Source organism: Thalia democratica, chromosome 2 (assembly GCF_965202585.1).
Source record: "Thalia democratica chromosome 2, ktThaDemo2.hap1.1, whole genome shotgun sequence".
Lineage (NCBI taxonomy): Eukaryota > Metazoa > Chordata > Thaliacea > Salpida > Salpidae > Thalia > Thalia democratica.
The window spans coordinates 96,942,075-96,963,498 of record NC_139166.1 but is presented as its reverse complement, the minus strand read 5'-3'; positions in this window follow the sequence as shown (position 1 = coordinate 96,963,498).

Genomic DNA, 21,424 nt, shown 5'->3' with positions numbered 1-21,424 from the left:
TTGCAATTATTCTTGTAAAAAAAGTGAACAAGAACTATACATTATAGTTTGATAATAAATTATTTGTACAAACATGTTTATACTCAAGCATATATTAAAAGAACAAGCAAATATTTTATTACCAAGTTTTAACCCACGGTTGTTATGGTGCAAATGACATAATAAATAAATAATTCTCTTAAAAAACTATATAGTGACGTAACAGCTTATATCCTGGAAAACTTTTTAAACAATTATACGATATTAAGTAGGCAAATGTAAATGTAAATGTAATCTGTTCCCTTTCAAAATTTTTACTGCACAATGTAGTTTAAACTTTATACATTGTTTTTACACGTCAAATAGGGCTATTTATGAGTTTTTAGTATTTTATTTTATAGGTTTTTTCTATGTTACCGTGGTTTTCTTATGTAATTCTTATTAGTGGTGGATAATATTTAAAATCAAAATAGTAGATGAGACTGTTTAGTTTATCATTTCACTCAAACTAAAGCAAAAAACTTTACAAAAGCATTTTTTTTTAACATTTACAGTTTATTCTACATCATACAAATTTTCTCTTAAATAGATGGTCGTAGTAATCTTAATTAGTTATTATAGTTAGTTGAGTTTAATACTGTCAAAGTTGGGTTTTTGCGTAAGCTATAAATTATTTTTTGCTGAGTTTCTAATTTTTTACTATATTTTAGCACAGAAAGGTTTATATACACGTTTATAAAAATTCTTTAGGGCTCTTTCATTTTATTTTAATTCAAATAGTTAAGCTTTTTATGAAGTTTAATCTTTAAAGCTATACTTTATTTAAAAAAAAATTCCTTTAAATTTCTATAAATTTATTGATGAAGTGCTTAAAACATTCAAGTTTGATTGGATCTGTATTGTATGTTAAAACCACATTTATTGTGGTGCAAATTATGACGTTGCTAACTGAGGGAGTTATCAAATCTAATAATAATCATATATTTTTAAAGTTTCAACTAAAATGTTTGAGTTTTTCTTTGTACGTCACTCTTTCTTTGAAAGACGAAATTGATTATTTTTACCAAATTTTATTGGTTTAACTACATTAAAAACATTTAATTATAAATACTTCAAATTTTTGTATAACTTTTGGTTTTAACAACTACAACAAAAATGCTAGAATTGAGATGCATACAAAGAAAGTTATGAAATTTGAAAAGTTTATATACAGTTTAGACCAGGGTTTCCCAAACTCATTTACTAAATCGCCCCCTTTTCAGTAATTTGAAAAAAAATTGCCCCCCCCCCCTGATTTCACAAAGTAGTTTTTCTTTTGAGTACAAATTTTTGAGCCAAAAAAAGTTGTGTTCGAAATTTAATTTAGTCTGGTACTTCTTATGCACGCACTTTTGTGTTCAGAGTAGTTTACAGGGCTTGAGAAAATAATTTACAGTTATTTTCTTAGAAGCCCAGTAAAGTGTATTAAAAAACTTAATTATTAAAAAGCCTTGTGTTATCTGTTATCAATCCTGTTTAAATATGAACTGTTTTGAAATTAATAAAACTTTTAGGTCAGTGGTGGACAATTTTTTTAGTCAGCAATTCATATTTACTAAAAAAAAATTTCTAGTTTCAACTCGTTAAAAAATGTAATTGCGGGCTGCATGATTTTAAAAAAATAACAAATAAGAAAATTAAAAAACTCGAGCAAAATTGTAATTAACTCAAGTACTATTATTGTGATCTAGTGAATAATATTGTGAACTGAAAACGAAATGAAAGTGTATTTCAAAATATTAAGTATCAAAAAACTAAATTTTATTTATTATGCACAAGTAGTTTTCAATTTACTTAGCGGGTCGAAATTCGACCGGATCTGCGACTGGATCTGAGCCTTACATTACCCATCTGAAATGTTAACAGAAACGTGACAATATAATAATATCTCATATAAAAAATTTTGGACATTTAGAAGTTAATACTAAGTAACTTATTTAAGCCGCACAAAATACTTAAATTATTCTATAAATAGGCATATTCTAAAATAACTATACCAGAGATTAAAAAACTAAAAAAATGAACAGTTTATTATAAACATAATAAAATAAAAATTAAAAATTTATTTCTGATCTAGTTTGAGGAAGTTTGACCGATTGATTGGTTATCTCACATGAAAAGTAGTTTCATCAACAGCTTCAGTTAATGCAGTAAATCTATTAATTTCAATACTAAGATATATTGTGAGCAAGTTAGTTGTAAAATTAAAAATTTAACTTAAACTTTTTAAACTATTTGTTTCGTAGTAGAATACCATGAAATAGTACTCGACTTGGAATAATCTTTAGGGAACTAAACCTTAATTCTATAACCTTTTTTTTCTTTATTTAAACTAAAAAAAAAATTCAATGTTTTATACTTAACTCTGTGAACAGAAAGTAATCAATTAAAAAAACTTTTAACTAGGTTAAACTTTTGTTTTGTAACTGTAGCAGTCTTTTTGATAGCTTATTTAATTCTGTTTGAAAAGATTTTTTTCTAGCTATTAGCCCATAATAATTTAACAGAGTAAAATAGTGAAAAACTAAAAGCTAGTGTTGAAGTATTAAAATAAACTAAGTATATTCTAATTGCTTATATGATAAAATTAAGAAAAAAACAAAAAACAGTTGTACTAATAGTCTAAAACTCCTTACATAATATTGATTTTTTTAACAATAATAAATCAGTTAGAAAATAAAATTGAGTTTAAGAAACTTTTAAATGAAAGAGTAGAAGTCATTTAAAATAGAGACTTTAAATTTATACTCTTTTAAAACCAAAAAATTCATTTTAGAATTTAAAACTTTAATGGTTATCAAAATTTTACTATCAGATAATAGTTATATAGTTATATACGGATTAAACAAGTAATAACAAAAACCTGTCAAATAAAGGTCTTTCAAACAAATATTTTAATTTTATCACTATGCTATAAAAACTTTAATGTAAAACGACGAATATGAGCTACAAAATTAACCAGGTCAAAATAAAACTATTAATAAATTTAAAACATAAACCATTTAATAAACATAGTAGACTTCCGCTTAAGTTCGCACTTTGAAAAAAATTAAAAAGAACAAATTAAATTAAATATTTATTACCATATTTTTTTTTACAAAATGACAAATTTCAATATGTTATATGCAATAATGTTATGAATTAACATGAAATCCACTAAAACATAAAACAAATTTTCATTAAAATAAAACAGATCTATATAAGCTAACAAATACTATATACATTTTGTTTTATTAATATTTGATTAGTAATAGACTTTACTTTAGTTATATATAAGAAAATATAAATTTGCCCTTTTTATTTGGGTAAAAAGTGCGAACTCAAGAGGAAGTCCACCGTAATTAATATTCATTAGGCATTATGCAAACCTGTTGTAGAATAAATAGCTTAATAAAGTTATTATTATAAAAAGACTACTTAAATACAATACAAACCAGGTTAAATAAGAAGTTTTCAAAAGATCAAATCAATTTAAAAAACTTTCATAAAATAATGTCTGCTACTGAAGTCTAATATAATGTGAAGGATGAGGTTCATGACTGCTTGCAAGTTTTTCTAATCTGATTATTAATCAGTAAAATAGAGCCTTAAGTCACCTCCTTTATAAATATCTAGATTAGATTTTTTGCTCAAGATGTTGATAACTGAACTGAAAGCTTTCTCAACAACATAGCTAGAAGGAAAAGCTATAAACAACAATATAAACTCCTCTTAAATGATTGGATACTTTTGCCTTAGTTTTTGTTGAGTCCAAAAGCTTTCATATCGTTCTTTGGAAGAATTTACTTTAAGTTTAAGGTCAGTTTGTAAGTCTGAGAAGGTCTCCTGTATGTCGTTTATTTCAAAAGTATCTGCCTCGAAGGGATCCATATTTTTATCTATATGATAGCTTTTTTGTGTCAAATCTAAATGTTACTACTTAATATGTTAAAATCGTTAAAAATTCCAGGTATTTTTTTGCCGAACTTGTCAAGTTCCAGGTTTTTCCAGGTTTCTGGGTAAAATGGCAACCCTGTATAGTTTTATTTCTTAGTCTAACTTAATGAATTTTCAAAAAACAACTGGAAATATCATGAGGTGATAGTTAATAAAAAATAACATAAATTTTTACAAACCATTTATGATCCCAAATAACATATATATTAGGTTATAAAATAGTGAGAGGGATTTAAACCATCTATGATATATGTAATTGTTTTACAAGGAAGTATATGAATGAAAATATAGTTTTTACTTGAAAGTAGGAGTCATATTCATTTTTTTCTATTTTTTACATAAATTAAATAAACTTTTTTGTTTAAGTTTTACCTCAGGGTCAAATAATCAATAGCAAGCTAAAATTAGTAAACTAGAAAGAAAAAAAGTAAAAATCTCATGACATCCACAAATTTTAAAATCGCCCCCTTTTCGCCCCCTTACTAGTTATCGCCCACCCTTTCGCCCCCTTACTAATTATCGCCCCCCAAATTACTAAAATCGCCCCCAAGGGGGCGATATCGCCCACTTTGGGAAACCCTGGTTTAGACATTAAAATTTTAAAAGTTTTATCTCATCTTTTTATTCCAAACAGCTTAGTTGTTCAAACATTAAAAAAAGGAAGAGTTTAATAAGAAAATTGCTCCTACAATAGTGAAATATTGAAAAAAAAATAGTAGAAATTTGAAAGAAGTAAATGTTAACATAGATTTTTTTTAAATAAGTTTGATTTGTATTGTTAATATCAAAATTACAAGAAATTACTAATAGAAGTATCCTACTACTTTTAAAAATAAATCATAGAAGATTGCTTCATTCTTATATTTAATTATTAATTTCATACATGTACGATAAAATTATACTTCTTTTTTTATAAGAGAGGTAAAACTAACCTTAAAAAGTGTTTTAATAAAACTTTATAGAGTTTTTAAATCTAACATTTAAAATAAAATTTATTATTTTTCGATTAAAAAAAAACGACATCAAAAGTTTGAACAATTAGGAAATATGACCGTGAATATTTTGTATCAAGTAAAAATATTTACCATTTGGGTCTTTTTTTTCACTAGTTACAAAACATGTTTTAAAGCACAGTTCTTATGTGGTACTTTAACAGCATGCCGCTTCCACTTGTCACTAGTTACTAGACTTTATTAATTCATCAACCAAAGATAGTCAAAATAAACCGTAAGTTCAATATTTTTTGAGTTTTATTGAAGTTACAATCACAACTAACGAAAAAACTTTTTATCAAGTTTTTTAATTAAACATCAAATCATATTTTCAAAAGTAAATTCAATGCTTCATATTTTTTAGTCATTCTAAATTATTATAAACTGCTTTTAGCAGTACGAATATTCAAAACGCTTTTGTTGTAGTACTTCAATTATTCTTACAGTTTATAAGTATAAAATCATAGAAATATTGTCTAGTTATTATGCTGACACGTCATTGCTAGTTTTGCGAGTCAGCTATTTTATCTATTTCTGTTCATTTATCTTCGTTCAAGATTTTTTGAGTTTTTTTAAAGTGACAATCACAACTGTTATCTTGAAAGGAAAAAAAAATTGTTGGACTCGAAGAATATCTTTAGATTTAATTTATTAAGTTAATGAAGTTATGACTATAAAAACATTAAAAAAATGTCTTAAGTACTTATTTTCGTAAAAAAACTGTATATATGATTTTTGTTTTTTTATTCAATTATTTTTTTTTTAATTCTTAAAATTTCTTTATTGTTAATTTAAGCAACAAATAATCCAAAATTATGTAAACATTAAAATATTAATTTTAGAATCTTATAAAACTTTAGTAAAACTATGTAAACAAATGTAAAATAACATTTTTTTTTAATTTATCAGTAAGATTATTTAAGTTTAATTTGTTGATTGAAACTAAATATCATTTTTTTACTAAATTTAAATAAAACTTGTTTTAAAATCCTTTATTTAAAATGTAAGAAATGGGTTTTTTCATCACAAGACTAAACCTTAAACAATGAAGACAACTATTCTTTACTTAAATAGGAGGAAGTTAAGTTACATAGGTAGTATAAATAAAAGTAAAGTAAAGCTAAATATTTTTTAAAATTAAACTTGGTTACACTTCATAACTAAGAATTTAATTACTAAATTAATTTAAAAAGCATACAAAAAAGTTTTACATGTTTGTAGTTTTCAAAAAAAAAAACATATAAAACAATATAAACTTTATTTTTTACAAATTATTAAAACATTAAAATAACTTTTCAGCTAACGTTTTAAAAGTTTTTAAGCCGCTAATTTAGCGGTAAAAATATTAACCAAGACAAATTAAGTTTCTCTTGTAATTTGCTGGAACTTATTAAAAAAATTGCAGGAAAACTGCAATATTTTCGTTATTACATCACTAGTAGCTTAAATGAAAAAGTAAATGGCAATTCTTCTTATTAAAGATGATAAGAAATTTTGTTTGTCAGAAATTATAAATTAGAATATTTGTTTAAGCTACAAATAAGATACATTATAATTATTTAGCAAAAGTTTTTTAAATCCAAACTTAACTATAAGTTTAACTTTTTAATTGATAAAAACCTAATTATTACAATTTAAAAATTTTAAAACATATTTGTATAGCAGTAACGAGATAAAATTTTAAACAATATAATTTGATGAAAATATTTAAAAAACTTGTGTTCACAACTTACCGCTATAAAAAAAAATACCAAAGTGAATCATCAGAAAAAGCTTGGAAATTATTTTGAACAAAAAGATAACTTAAATTATATAAAATATGTGGTTTAGCCTGTAAACATTAACTGATAATTTCAAACTGCGATAAGCAGTGCAAATTTAGAGATGGAAGATATCCTAATTAAACATTATTTTACTACATTATCTATTTAAATTAGCTCAAAATTTTTACAAGGTTTAAGCTGTTACGCCACTAAAAAAGTTTAAGTTTTTCCTTTTGCAATTGCTCATTGTTAATAGTATACTATTAAAGCTCATTAAACGGAACCAAATAAACGTATCTTAGTGTTTCACAATCAAAGCTTCACAATGACTTTTAGGTCAAAATAAACTTAAGTTTAAATAAATTTAGCTGTTTGCTACGGTATAATACGTATAAATATTTCAATATTTTGTTGTACAAAAACTGTTTAAGTAAAATTTTCAATCAATATAGTCAGTAAATATGTTACTAAAAGTTTACAGCAAAAAAAAGATTTCCTAAAAATAGTCACTAAAAATTAGTTGTACTAAATTATTCTAAAGAACTTATATTGATTTTCAAACAATTAACAGTATTTTCTATAGTTGATATCACAAACTATTCTCAACACAATCATTCATACATAAAGTATAATGAATTACTACTAGACTAGTATAACCGAATTACCATACAAAAACACATTATTATGTAACACTTTTTATTTATAATCAATATGCTTTTATTTTACAAGATATACAAAATAAAGTTACAATATTTTAAACTATTATAAATCTTACCTTTAAATAAATTTAAAAAATAAGAAGGCTTAATTTTTCACATATTTTATCATAGAACTTTAACATAACTAAATATTTGATTTTTTATTAAATACCTTTTAGGACACGTATAGTGAAACACGGGAGATTAAAAAACAAAATAAAAAGATCTTGATTTTGATTAACATCATCTAAACATACATGTCGAATTTTCGGAACAAATATAATAACTACTAGGTAATGTTCAATTAACTTAAGTACTTAATATTTTAACAGTTTAAGAAAGTCAAATATTTTGTGTTTAAATTAGTGAACAAATATGTATAACAAGTAGTACTATTGTTGTTGATAACTAATATAAGATGATTGTATATGAAGACTTTTTTTAGCACAATGCTCTGGTTTTTGTTTATACGTTAATTAATACTTAAACATGAATTAAAGTTAATTAATGTTCGCAATATAAAACATTTTTTGTAAAATTATAAAAAAAATTTTATACTAAATGTAAGAAAATTAATTTAGATAAAGAATAAAAAACAGAAAAAAAAAAAAAAAAATTGACAAAGTTTAAAGTCAATTTACCAAGCTAGTTTTTATTGAAAGTTTTAATAAAATAAGAAAGAATAATATTATATGTTTTGGTTTTAAGAAAAGGTCTTTGACCGAAACTTAGTTTGTATAATAAATTTTTGAAAGAATAAATATAAGAAAGAATAGATTAGAAATATTTTAAGAAACTTACCCAAAGTATAATATAAAACGCATATGAAACTAAGTAACTTTATACTACCTAGCTTAATTTATGTAAAATACTTTTATATTTAAAAGCAGTATCTGACGTAAAACCAATATTATCCTAACTTATAAATATAAACTTTCTTTCAAATTCAATGAAAGTTTACAAAATATTTCCACCGTTACCAACAGAAGTTTTGTACTGCTTAAAGCAGTTTACATTTATAAAATATTTCCCTGATAACAAATAAAACTTTTTTATTCTAGACAAGTACTCTTTAAAGTTTGATTTAAGTTAAGTAATTTTAAAGAATTGTTTCTAGGCAGCTACTTTGTATTGAAAGTTTTTAAGCAAGTACTTTTTAAAGCTTGATTTCAGCGTTTATATAAGTGTTTATAAGAATACAAACGTTTTTTATATTACAAAGAAGAATCAATATATTACAAAGAAGAATAATTTAAAAATATAAGCGGAGCTGATTGGATATATGCATTTAATCGCGATTCGAATTCAGTAGGAGTTTAATGTTAATTTAATTTTCGGATTCGACTGGGATCTAATTTTAAAGATTAAAAAAAAAGCTACCGACTGAGGGTAAGGGTTAGGGGTATCAGTGATAGTTAAAAAACTCAAACTCAAAAAATAAATATAAAAGTTAAATAAATAAAATAAAAACAAGACAAAAACAAAAAAATTACCGACCGAAGGTAAAGAATATGGGTAACAATGATAGCATAAAAAAATAAGTTAAAATAGATTAAAATAAATAGAACCAAAAACTAACCAGTGCAAAAAATATCTCCGTGCAAAAAAGACCCCTCGTCAAATTTTGTATGCTTTTAACAAAATTAAGTATACTTTAATGATTGTTATGTTTATGTCTTAAATACGTGGTCTCCAGTAATTCACTAAACTTACTGCCTATCTTACAAATACCTTAGAGTAATAAATTACAAACTTGTTACTAAGTTAAGAATAAAACGCATTTATTTTGAAATATATTAAATGCTATTTACTTTATTTTCAATTCAATAGTAATTCTCAGTTCTGAAGAAAGAAACTATTAAATCACGACACAAATAAAATCTATAAAAAAGTATTAACTACCGTAAAGTTTTATAAAATACCAACATCAACTCCGCGATGTAGACGTTTTCTTGATTCTCGAAACTAGTAAATAAAACGTTGAATTCAATCGTAACTTGATGTGCGAAAAAAATAATTAACTATCTAATGCATATGTATTTAAATGATAAAAGCGAATACATACGCATACAAATGAAATTATTTCCTTTAAATAAACAATTTTGTTTAAGGATTTGGGAATATCGTTATACGAAAGCTTATCGAATGTTTTTGTTGTTACAAACACTTCCCTATTAATTTTATTGAAATAGCTTTAATATTGTAAAATAAAATGCTAGTTTCTTTACACGCTCGTGAAAATTTGATAGCTACCCATTCAGAGTTTTTATACTTTTTGAATGTAAACTACATAGTGACGTAGTTTTTAAACATTAGCAAATTTAAGTTTGTTTGTGCTTATTAATTTAATATAAAAAGTGACGCAATAACAAACTGTAATTTAAATAAAAAATATATGTGTTATTAAAAACAAATGGACAGTTTTATTGAAGTTTTAAATTTATAATATTAACTAAGGTTAAATTAATATTTAAGTTTAAAAATAGTTAAATTTTGTTCAGAACACTTGTTTTTGAGAAAAAATTTTGTAATCTGTTAAAAAAAAGAAATTTAAAGTAAAGCTGTAGCTTTATTATAGTTTTATTTTAATAACAACTTGTAGTTGAAGTTGCCTAAATAATTTTTCAATTTTGTATATACTAAATTTATTATTGTAGTATATTATCACTATAAAAAAAGTTTATAAAAAGTTTTCAAATAATTTTGTATTAATAGTGTTACAGTTTATACTTTTATTCGATAATTTTACTTGAAATTTACACACCTGTAGACTTGTTTGCTCTTCACTTTTTAGATCTAGTTTTGAAAGTGTTAAACTTGATTTTTCTATATCATTATATTTATGTTCAATATCGTTTTAGTAAGTATCTTAATTAATAAATTACTTTAGCTGTGATATTATTAATTTAAAGCTAATTGGTGTCAAAAAAAATGGTAGTACATAATAAGCTCAAAATTCTAGATGAAATTCGTCAATTCAGTTGAACATTAGTTGGCAACCTTTTTTGTATATATACCGAAAAGTAACAATTGCTTCTAATTTGTATTGTGCTTATATTTTTATTTGCAATATTTTCAATTAAGACTACATATAGAATTATTTTTAAAATTTTATTTAATAGTTAAAACAACTAAAAAACTACTAAGCTTATAAAATGAATTAGTTCGATTATTATTACTAGTTGGTTATTAGTAGGCTGCTGCAACTGACAAAAATTAAAGTGACATTAAAAAAAGAGTTTGAAATTATAAATTGTATAGCACTAAATAAAATCAATTTAATAAGATTTTGTTAAATACTGATTTGCGAAGTACAAGTAAGTACTTGTGAGCTAAAAATATAATGAAATGCTATTACTAATTTATTATCAAAAATTAAGGAAAAATGCTAACTATTTAATGTAACGCTATTATTTATCTTAAAAATAAAATAGTTTGTGTGAAACTAATTACAATTCTGAAACTACTAGTTTAATGCTTGTGATAAAAAGAGGCTTGAGAATAAAAAAACAAACAAATTTATTACCGTCTACTTTAGTTTTAAAATTTTTTAAATACTATAAATAAACTTGATTTACCATTTTTTTACTCTTTTTTATTTGGTCAGCAAAAAAAATGAGTCTTTTAACATATAAGAAGAGATGAAGTTGGTCATTGAGAAATTTTGCCAACTTTTGTTGAGCAGAGTTCACCATGGATAGGATTGGTCTTAAAGGAACATCTTTCTTATGTATCTTTGGTAAGCCATACAATCTTAGAGTAATGGAACCAACAGGTTTGATCAAATTATAAGTGTCTTTACTAATTTCTTTGGTAAAAAGTAGAATTTAAGAATTTTAACAATTTCATTCTCAACTTTGTTAATATTATCAAACATTTTGCTGGACCAAGAAGTGTAAATTTGGTTGTGTTCTCAATAATCTCATATATTTTATTTATATAATCTGTTTTATGCAAAACAACACAACCATTACCTTTGTCAGGTTACAAATTATCACAAAATGATCCTTTTTCAAGTTTTTAATTGCATTTCTTATCTCAGATATATTTAGTAACTCACCTTTATATGGCTTAAGTTTGCAATATGTATTTGCTTAGGCAGTAAGGTTAACCTTCGTTGCTATTTCTTCTGAATTTGATTTAGGTATTAGTTTACTGAGCTGTTTGTAGAACTTTTCAAAACCCAAGAAAACTGATTCTTTATTAGGTTGTTTTGTCGGCAGGGAGCAATTAAGGCCTAAACTCAAAGCAAAACTTTCTTCTTTAGATAAATCTCTTTTAGATAAATTAAATACGCTACATTTGGCAAGTTTTCCATATTTTGAAGCTACCAGTTTTTGTTATTCGTTTTGGTTTTGTATGCTTAACTCTCTCTTGTTTTAAGTTGTAACAGAGTTTATATATTCCAAAAAACTTTTAAAGTCCTCAGATATAATTTTATTTTTCAGGTTATTTGTCATAAGTTCAGTTTTAGAGTTTAAATACTTCACAATTTTTTTCTATTTTCACAATTTTACATTTCAAAAACAAATTTTCAACTTTACTAAACATTTGTAATTTCGAACTTATTATTCTAAATATGACCAACTTAGGTAACACAAACTTAAGGATACATTGCTTCAACTTTTTTATACATAAACTTTTCTTTGTAATTTTGCACTGAGTCATTATAAGCATATTACAGAGCTTAACAACATGCATGTCATAATTCTTTTTTAGATAATTAAACATTACTTGACACTAAAATAAATTCTTTCAAACAATAAAAATAAGACTCAATTTTTCAGAACAAAATATATTTCATTCTTCTTTCGTCAGTTGTATACTAAGCAATAAAATTAAAATTTCAAATCTAACTTAAATAGTAAAAATGCAATCAACGTAACTAAAAATAATAAGCAAAGAGTAATTAACAATACATAAGTACTTCTAATTACAATGCAACTAAAAAGTAATAAAACTGAGCAACAACTTATAAAACAATTTAAGAAAACAACGAAACAGTATAATCAAAATCTTACACAACGTAGGTTTTCTTAACAAAATACAAATAGCCTCAAGTTTAACTAAATCCGAAATGGGAAAACAATTTTTAACAATTTTAAATCTTTTTAAATTATAATTACTAGCACAATCAAGGTTATTTACTAAGTGTTCAGCAATAGCTGATCTTTTTGAAGTATTTATTACTCTAATGATTTAGTTTTTTTGCTACTCTTGCAAAATTTATCGATACTTTTTGGAATATGTTCCTTTATTCTTTTGCCAAATTGTCTTGGGGTCATCCCAACATAACTAGATTCACAGAAGCAGTTAAACTGATAAACTACTATACTTTGTTTAAAATCTGCTATCGGATCTTTTTCTCAAGGTCTGAACATTGGTTTGGATAGAAAAATGACAATCGGCTTTTCCGAATGATAAGTCCTACTTACTAATTAATAAATCTCACTTCCTAAAACTCTCGAGTTCTTATTGACATAAGGCAATACTAAAGAAATTAAGCATTTCTCCGGCCCTGCTGGCTTTATTTTGTTCAAACTATTAAGATTTAAGTTTATAATTTTATTAACAAGTTCTTGTGGATAGTCATTTTTATTTTATATCAATTTTATCTGATTTATTTCGTCATCAAATAATTCTCTTGAACAGATCTTGTGTGCTCGCTGACAAAGCGTTTTTATTAGATTTGTCTTTCTCTTCATGCTACAGAATGAATGAAAGTTTAAGTAGTTACCAGTGAAATTTTTCTTTCTATAAACAGATGTCAAACATGGGTTCTTGTGTTGTCAAACTAAAACGTCAAGAAAAGCCTATTCATCCTTATTTTATTTTTCTGAAGTAAATTTTATTGAAGAATGTGTTTTGTTCAACACATTAAAGAGTTCATTTATCTCTTCCTCATCTTTTCCTAGTATAAAACAATCGTCAACATATCTATAGTAAGTTAAGTGTTTAAAGTTAAGCTTGTTTTATTGACTGTAATGGAAATTTATTAAAACTAAGTTATTTTTAACTCTCACACATACAATCAATTAGTGAATTAACAAAATACAAAAAATATATAGAAAATTTTAGATTTTACCATTTTAATTTGTGTTCTAATGTTAGTCTTTTAACAATTAAGTTTGATAACAAAAACTGCTTTGCGCAGTAAAAATTTTTGTCTGATGAACAATCGAATAAAAGTTAAACTAATATGATTAATAAACTCTAACTATGCAAATAAATTTTACTTTATTTTCATGTTACGTCATCACAACAACTTATATCCAAGTGCTTTTGTATTTTATAATAACAAATTAATGTGTTTATATTTATCTATTTGTTTTGCTTATTATCATATTTCAACGGATATTAACAACTTTCTTTTTGTTAAAAACTATTTTGTGACGGTAAGCAAACAGTGTTATAGTATATATTTATAAAATGTTTAAAATTGTTACAGTTTCTATACAAAAAAGTTATGTTTAGTAACTAAAGTATATCAATTTTAGTACAAATTTACTTGGTACAAATAGTTTAAAAAAAAAAGAAAGTTTTTGATATCCGTTAAAACATAATAATAATAAGTAAAACAAATAGGTATATATAAAAATGAAAATTAAATACCTTTCATTCAGTTTTAACCATGTAGAACAATAAAACATTTACTAAAATCTATGACAAAAAGTTTTATTATTATATTTAAAAAAGTAAATTTATATACCATATCCACTAAGAATATATGTATTTAGTCACTTGTTTGGTATTTATTTCACTAAAATTTCTAAAACTACACTTAGGATTTTTATCAAGCGATCAACTGATTTTAGAATATTTTCGTTGTGTATAGTATAATAAATAAAATTAAAGTATCATGACGTATCACTATGACAGTTAAACAAGTAGTAATGTTGGAATGTAATAACTAAAACTAGAATAAATATGTTTTACTAATAACTTGTTAAAACATTTGTTTTTAACCTTTTTAAAAAATAGATGCCTAGCATTGTTTTCGATTTAAATTTAGTCAATTTTATAGTTAATGGATCCTAAAACAAGCTAGGTGGCAATGGGAAGCAACGCGTTTCCCTTGGGACCATAAGCAGCAAAGGTGCTACAGGGGACCAACAAGGTCAAAACTTGAAACTTGCAAGTATTCTGAAGTTGATGACGAAAAGCAAATGAACCTTTTTATAAATTAAGTTAAATCATCAGTAAAACAAAAAATGTAATGATTTTTAAATAAAATTTATCCGAAATTTTAGGTTAAACTGCTTTGGCAGTACAAATACAAGTAGCCGAGTAAAAGAGGAACTTAATTTCATCACCATATATATAGAAAACTTGTCAAAAAAATTTGCTGGATTAATGTCGTTACGTCGTTACGCTTTTTTTGAGATAAAACTAATTTTTTGTAGAAAAACTAAATTTATGATTTAAAAATGCATAATTATTTTTGAATTATGTCATTTATATTTAAAGCAATAATAAGTTCTTTTTAGAGCATCAATTGTGTGAAATGTTTAACCAAAAATTCTAAAATGACAAAAAAGTATTTTATTACGCTTTGATTTTTATTTAAAGATTACTAATACCAATGTTTATTATTTATTATTTAATTTACGTAGCTTAGCTTTACCATTGATATATTTAAGAAGCTAAATTTTGTTTTTATAATAAACTAGTTTAATTAGTGTCAGAATTAACCAATACTCAAGCAATTTAAAACTGATTTTTTTACTGACTCATTTAAAACCACATTAATTTGAGGAGCTTAAGAAGTTTCGATTTGAAAAAAAATAAACTATCCTCAACTAAAACTTTTAGTTAAAATAATAAAGGTCTAACCTGCTTTGTACAGTACAAACACAATGAAGTATACCACCGCTTCATATATAAAATTTTACGCTTTTAAAGTAAAAAAATGTTTTACGAGAACTTTGTTGTAACATAATTACGATATTTCATCAAGAAAGTATTTTGTAAATTATAAACTACAATGTTAACAACTTTGTTTGCAGTTATTCTTAAAATTATCTATGAATAAAACACTAAGTTATTTTGTACGTATAGTAACACTCTTTTGATTAAAACTTATTTTCATTATTCGATTTTTACAACACACTATTTAGTCGGAGTAATGTCGTTAAGTAGTTAAACAATTAAACTTGTACAAACTTTGAGTTTGAAAAGATTAGATTAATTAAATAAACTTAGTAAGGTTACGGTCAAAAAGAGTTAGTGATTATTTGGAATTTCGTACGTATAACTTCAGCTCCAAACAAATTATTTTGAATTCAGTACAATTACAATAATAAATACCTGACAACATAAATATAAACTTGATACAATAGCTCATAAAGTTGCAGTCTACACTTAAATTTTTTTTATTTTCTTCTTTTATATAAGTTGTTACTAGTTTTTATACAATTTACTTTTAATTTAATTTACAGTTAAATATCTATATAAAAAGTCACTTGTTTTCAATGTTTACTAAGTTTATATAGCAGTTATATTTTAGTCTATGCTTACAATTTAGTACATGAAAGTTAGCAAGTTATAACAAAGATAGTATAGAATACTAAAGTTTTTTTTTGCAATAAAACTAATCTTTACAATATTTTTACACATATAAGCTACATAACTTAGAAATAATATACTTTTAGTATAAAAATTTGATTAAATGTAAAATATAAAACATTGTATGAACAAAATCATCAAAGTAATCTTCATGATCTTTAAACCAAAGTACTAATTTGGATGTAAGATCATGTGAACAACGATTATTGTGGTATACATATAGCAATGGCTAGTATATTGCTGAGTACAAAACTAGTAACCATTTAATGATAACGTTTTTACTAAAATATTGCGTATTATTGTACTAACGTCACTAAAAAGTTTATATGTAAATAAATATGAATTTTTTTTTTATTATTTATCTGCAACTATCATATATATATTTTATTTATTGAACGATAAAAAAGCGCTCAAAAAGTTCGGTCTAAGGACTTGGTGTAAATAGGAACCTTTCGGCAATCGAGTCGTACACCACATGCTTATCAAGTTTCTTACGAGCTATTACACATAGTTTTTTTTATAACTTTAATATTTAGATCAGGGTTTCCCAAAGTGGGCGATATCGCCCCCCTGGGGGTGATTTTAGTAAGTCGGGGGGCGATAATTTGTAAGGGGGCGAAAAGGGGGCGATTTTTAAATTTAGGGCTGTCATAAATTTTTTACTTTATATCTTGATATTTTACTTATTTTAGCTTGCTATTTAAATATTTGACCCTGAGGTAAAACTTAAACGAAAAAGTTTATTTTGTTTTTGTAAAATATAGAAAAAAATTGAAGTGCTTATGACTCCTACTTTTAAGTACATTTCATGTTTTCCTTCATATATTTTCTTATATAACAATTACATAGATCATCGACGATCGAAATCCCTCTCACCATTTTAAAACCTGACATATATGTTATTTGGGATCATAAATGGTTTGTAAAAATCTATGTTATCTATTATTAACTATCACATCATGATATATTCAATTTGTTTTTGATAAGTCACTAAGTTAGACTAAGAAACAAAACTAAACAGGGTTGCCAATTTACCTAGAAACCTAAAAAACCTGGAATTTGACAATTTAGGCAACAAAAAATCTGAAATTTTTATCAATTTTAACATAATAAGTAGTAAAGTTTCGATTTGACACTAAAAAACTATTATTTAGATAAAAACATAGATCCCTTTAAGGCAGATCTTTTTGAAGTAAACGATTTACAGAAAACCTTCTTAGACTTATAAACAGACCTTGAACTTAAAATAAATTTTTCCAAAGAATGATATAAAAGCTTTTGGACTCAACAAAAACTAATGCAAAAGTATCAAATTATTTGAGAGGAATTTAGATTATTGTTTATAGCTTTTCCGTCTTGCTATGTTGTTAAGAAAGCTTTCAGTTTAGTTCACTTATCAACATCTTGAGCAAAAGATCTAATCTAGATATTTGTAAAGGAGTCGACTTGAGGCTTTATTTTACAAATTGAGAGTCAGATTAGAAAAACATGCAAGCAGTTATGAACCACATCCTTCACACTATATTAGATTTCAGTAGCAAACACTGTTTTATGAAAGTTTTTTCTATTTTATCTGATTTTTTAAAATCTTTTTTTATTTAACCTTGTTTTGTATCGTATTCGAGTAATATTTTCATAATAACACTTATCAAGTTATTTATTCTACAACAAGTTTGCATAATGCCTAACAAACATTAATTACGGTAGACTCACTCTTGAGTTCGCACTGGTTACCCAAAAAAAAGTGAAAATTTATATTTTATTAAACTTAAACTAAATAAAGTCTATTACTAAATAAGTATTGATAAAAAAAGTGAAATATATTTTTAGATATCTTATATGATCTATTTTTTTAATGAGTGTTTGTTTTGTGTTTTAGTGGATTTCATGCTTATTCATAACATTATTGCATATAATATATAGAAGTTTGTCATTTTGTAAAAAAAAATGGTATAATTTCTTAAATATGTTCTTTTTAATTTTGTTCAAATTGCGAAATCAAGCGGAAGTCTACTATATTTATTAAATGGTTTACGCTTCAAAGTTGTTAGTAGTTTTATTTTGACCTGGTTAATTTTGTAGTTTATATTTGTCGTTTTACATTACACTTAAAGTTTTTTATAGCATAGTGATTAAAACATTTGTTTGAAAGACATTTATTTAACAGATTTCTGTTATTACTTGTTTAATCTGTATAAATTAAAAAAAAACTTGTTTAATCATTTGAGTTTTTATTTCAAAAAAGATTTTTTAATTTTAAAAGAGTATAGATTTGAGGTCTTTAAAAAAATGACTTCAAGTTTTCTTGTAAAAGGTTCTTAAACCCAATTTTATTTTCTAACTTGATTTATTATTGTTAAAAAATCTATATCTTAAGGAATTTTAAACTATTAATTCAACTGTTTAATTTGGTTTATCTTAATTCAAAATCTATTAGCAATTAGAATGTGCTGTTTATTTTAATAGTTGAACACTAGCTTATAATTTTTCACTTTTTTCCTTTGTTAAATTATTATAGGCTAACAGCTAGATAAATTGTTTTTAAGTAGAATTAAAAAAGCCATCAAAAAGACTGCTACAGTTACAAAACAAAATTTTAACATAATAAAAAGTTTTTTTTTTGATTACTTTCTTTTCACAGAATTAATTGTAAAACACTTGATTTTTTTTGAATTAAATTAAGAAAAATAAGTTGTTAGAATACTAAATCAATTTTGCGAGAAGACATTTTTGCACAAGCAGACAATTTTGCACGGAGTTATTTTTGCAAAGGTTAATTAAAAAAAAAGATTATAATTTTTTTTGTATTTACTATCACTGTTACCACTAACTCTTACCCTTGATCAGTAATTTTTTTCTTTTTGTTATATTATAATTAAAGTATAATTTAATACTTTCCTTAAATAATTGTCAGGATTTTTTATGAAAATTAGTACTTAATGAGTACTTTAGTTCACAGATTTAAGTTCAATCTTATCTTCATTACGAACAAACTTGAAAATTTAATAAAAATAAATAGAGTTTATAAAGTGATATATATAACTGCTGTTTATATAACATAAATCAAATTAGAAGTTTAAAAGTTACGTAACAATATAATAACCATACACATATTTTTTATTTTTCTACACTAACCGCTTTAGTTAATTAAGATACTATAATTAGAATAGTTGGAAATTTGTACTGCTTAGAACAGTTAACAAACACTTCTTGTTTTAAAAATAATCAGTAGCTTTTAAATAAGTAAATTTATTTTTTATAGATTCAGTAATTCTTGAAATATAGATATTTTGCTGAAGATAACATAAACTTTACTTGTAGAAATGTTTGACAAACAAAAATAATGAATAGTTTGAAGGTAGTATACATTATTCATTTCAGAAATTGGTAGCTTTTAGTTTCTAAAAAAGTTAAAACAGCTTTTTTCTGTGGTCTTTTTAACCAATTTTATAGTACCTTATCAAAAATAGGCAAACGCATTATTACGTTTATAGCTATGACTTTTGGTTAAATAAAATATCATTAAGTCTGTAATGTTAAAATGTAAGGATTAAACTTTAATATTGTAAGAGCCAGTTATAACTTAGATAAATTATACAACAAAAAACTGCTAAATGCAGTACAAATACAAGTTAATTGACCAGATGCTTTTTATAATAAGTATTTTAGGTTTTATAGAAAGGTACTCAAAATAGCTTGTGTGAACTGTTTTTTACGTCATTACATTTTTTACACTTAAAATTATTTTTGCTTAACTAAACTGCATTTCTAAAACTATTAATTTTGCTTTATTTCAATCCATTTAAAGTGTACAAAAAAAAACTATGTTTACTTACCTAAGTTCATGAGACTTTGTAGCATACATGTTGTTTAACATTTTATTTCCGAAAGAGGACACTTTTTAACTTACGTTAATTTTTTGTTTGCGAATCTTACCATTTATTTACTGGTATTGGATGCGTGTTAGTTTAAATATTGAAAACAGTGTCAATTTTCTCTAAACTAACAAAAATATTAGTTATGGCACTTTATCTTATCTGTTATGAAATAATGTGCTGGGTTTTAAAGTATACATAGCAAGTGCATTTTACAAGATTTGAGGAAATAAGTTTGCGAAGAAACTATTTTATCTGTTCTAAAACGTTTGAGTTAAAAAATTATTTAGTCTTTCTACTGTTTTGAATAATCTATAAACCTTATATGTAAGAATGAAAGTCATACTAGTCATAAACCTTAACTTATATTTAATTTTGTTAGAGAAAGAAAACAAAGAATAAGCTCTTGACATCGATGGATGCCATAGATGTATTATTTGAATTAATATTTTTTAATTGATCAGCAAAAAAAATAATTCTTTTAACATATAAGTAGAGAAATGTTTTAATATCGGAAAAAGTTGATCATTTAAAAATTTCGCCAACTTATGTTTAGCAGACTTAACCATGGATAAGATTGGTCTGAAAGGAACATCTTTCTTGTGTATCTTTAGTAAGCCATACAATCTTGTAGTAATGGAACCAACAGGTTTGATCAAAATATAAATTGTTCATTAATTTATTTAGTAAAAAGTAGATTTTTAGGAATTCTTACAATTTCGTCCTCATTTTTGTTAATATTATCAAACTTATCTCCTGGCCAAAGGAGTGTAAATTTAGTTGGCTCATCAATAGTCTTATGCATCTTATTTATATAATCTATTTCATTTAAAACAAAGATCCATTACCTTTGTCGGGTTTGTATAATATCTCAAATCATCGTTTTTTAAAACAGTTATCTAGTGTTATTTTTAAAACAATAGAATACATAAGTTACTTGCATTAAAATAATAAAAACAAATATTCATATTCATTTATATATAAACTTTTTAATTATGTTAGTTTAATAATACGCGATATAGATAGAGAAAACCTTCAGAAACACAAAAAAACAACTTAAATGAACTAAATATTAAAAAATTATATACTAAATATTAAATTACCATTAAATGATAAAAGAAAAAATTGTCACGTGGTGTAGTGGTCTAATGATAGTTATGAAAACTTTTTGAATTGAATCAAAATTGAAAAGCTTCACACAACTTTATTATATACAATCAAATATGTAAAATAAAACATTAGTAATTATATCGGACGTTTTTTAAGTAAAGTTATATATACTAGTTGAAAAGCAACTTTTAATTGAAAATCATTTACACTAATTAACAATTTATAATCGGACTAGTAGCATCTTAGTAAAAAGTTTTCAAGAAGAAAAACGCCTCTTTAAAACTTTTACCTATTACCACGTTACAACTAAAAATTTATTTGAAATTTTCAGATGGACAAAAACGAGCATTTTTTATTACGGAATTTTTTTCATATGGTTCAAAGAAAACAGGAAACCAGTCAAAACACGCCCCCGAGTCATATACAGTTTAGTTTACAACCTAAAAAATTATTTTGAAGAATAAAAG